This window comes from Triticum urartu, unplaced genomic scaffold (assembly GCF_003073215.2).
Source record: "Triticum urartu cultivar G1812 unplaced genomic scaffold, Tu2.1 TuUngrouped_contig_11, whole genome shotgun sequence".
Classification (NCBI taxonomy): domain Eukaryota; kingdom Viridiplantae; phylum Streptophyta; class Magnoliopsida; order Poales; family Poaceae; genus Triticum; species Triticum urartu.
The window spans coordinates 65,814-68,196 of NW_024111514.1; the positions used below are offsets into that span (position 1 = coordinate 65,814).

Genomic DNA, 2,383 nt, shown 5'->3' on the forward strand with positions numbered 1-2,383 from the left:
GATCAAAGTTTATAGAGAAAAATTTTACATCTACATGTACATTATGAAAATGTAACTCATTATGTATCCAATGATGTGTATTTGGTATTCTAAATGTACCTATTTTTCTCTATAAGTATGGTCAAAGTTTCTAATGTTTGATTTTTGGAAAAATCTATAGACACTACATTATAGAACGGAGGGAGTATGTGTTATTGCTGGGCTGGCTGCAAAACGTTTTCGAACAAAAAGGTGACTACACCTTGCCGAGTGCCTCTAGTATATCTAGTGATCATTTGCCGAGTGTAGCACTCGGCAACATGGCTACATGGCATCCTCTGGTATATTCTGATCATTTCCCGAGCTCTAGGTGTCGGGCACTTGGCAAATTTCCGTAAAGTAAAATAAACTAACATAGCTATTTGTGAGTGTCATCACTCTCGGCAAAACAAGCCATGTGGCAATACATGGGATCATCATAAGACCTTTGCCGAGAGCCTTGGCAAAAAAAACTCGGTAAATGGTTCCTGTGTTAAAGTATATGCCGAGCGTGCGTTGTGGCACACTCGGCACAATGGACCCCACCATTACAGAGCCATCAACCGCGGGCAGAAGGTGCATGTGGCGTCTTCTTTGTCAATGGCCGCGCTTGAGCTCTCACCTCTCGGTAAAAGGTAAAAGGTCTGTAAACCGAGTGTTTTTTGTTTGCCGAGTTTTTTGAAAGCTTTCTCGGTAATGGGTGACAATTGCCGAGTCCCTGTCTTTCCCGAGAGTTATACTGGGCAAAGAAGTGATTTGTTACGGATTTCCCAGCAGTGATTCAATGGAGTGTCCTTTTTTGATATATCAACTGTTAGCGTCGCATTATTTTAGAACAAAAAAAGAACAATCATACAGTTGGCCATCACCTGCATGTTAGCGTCATCGCTCCTGTCATCAGAGTCAAACAACGTTTTGCAGACATGAGAGACGATGAAGCGATCAACCGAATAAATTTGTCTTGAGCACCACGGCGGCATAATACACTATCAAGCAAGAATGATGAGCTTGACTAACTACTCCTACTAACGTGACATCTTAATAATTAGTTAATCCAAACTTCTCCGATCCACTTTCCAAGCCATCTATCACAACGTCAGCATTTTGAGCCATCGCTTCAGGTCGGAATCTTCCCAGGAATCAAGCAGAAGCATTGGTTCATTGACCAGGCTTGCGTACGTCTGACAAAGAATCATTTTCCGTTATAGTCACCAAGTTATAAAGCTCGGTCAGCAGGAGTTGGACGTGCAGAGCTGTAGCTAGCAAACAAGCAACAAGAACAAGAAGCAACTGACTCGATCGTGTCGAGATCGTTCGATCAACTTGGATTGACAAGATTTGATGGCGCGCGGAAAGGTGGCCGAGTGGATACGGAAGCGTACCATGCCGAGGAAGCCGGGGGCCAGGCAACAGAGCAGGAACAGCGGGGCGTCGGAACTGATACTGCGGAAGGAGGCAGCGTCGGAGAGCTGCGGCAGTGCCGCCAGCGGGGCGCCGGCGCCAACGGCTAGGAATGCGGCCGTGAGCACGGGAGCGGGAATGGTGCTGGCGGTGGCGGTGCTCCACCGGCGCATTCCAAGTCCCAGGCGAGGGCCTTCCTGTCGGCGCTTATGAGGTGGCGGCGGCGCATGAACGTGATGGCCGTGCTGTGGGACCATGTGGTGTACCACGTCATGTGGCTGGTGGAGTCCGTGGTGTTGGTGGGCAGGCTCTGCTTCTTCCTCATGCGCTTCGGCTTCAAGCAGCTCTTACTTCATTTCTCCCGTTACCGCCATGGCGTTGAGAGTGGAGGACATAGAAGGAGGTTGCTGTGGCTGGATTTCGTTTTCTTTTTCTTTCTTTTGTGTAGATTCGGTTGCCGTTTTCCGAGGCTTTCGATTCGTAAGAAGTTGTGTAAATGCCCTCAAGCCCCACTCTTGTGTATACAGAAATTTCTTTCTTGCTTCCAGGTAAATGGAAATGTCTCATAATCATAACATGTTCTGGTATTTCTACTTTCAGTCTATGGAACTTGGGATACACTCGCTCAACTCCTGAGATCGGCTCGGCCTCGTCCGCTCTTTTTTTTGGCTGGCAATTTAGAGAGCTTTATTCATAAAAAGCAGTCCTAGGACAGTCAGCCAACAGACTGGTCACTAGGAAGCTTGGAGTATCATTGAGCCAACACTCAGTCACATTCAAAGTGCAGGCACGCTTAGCACAGAGATGAGCTGGGATGTTTGCTGTCCTCATTACATGTTGAATCTCAAAAAGGGTAAAATCCCTAGCTAGCTCTCCAATTTCATCTAAAATAGGAGCCACAATTGAACATGTATTGTGGCGAGTGTTCCAGAGTGACACCACCTCTAGACAATCAGTTTACATT

General features: G+C 46.8%; 1 pseudogene; it reads left to right on the forward strand.

The window, feature by feature from the left end:
• Nucleotides 1–1,320: 1,320 nt before the first annotated feature.
• Nucleotides 1,321–2,055, forward strand: LOC125526621 (annotated as a pseudogene).
• The last annotated feature ends 328 nt before the right edge of the window (nt 2,056–2,383 follow it).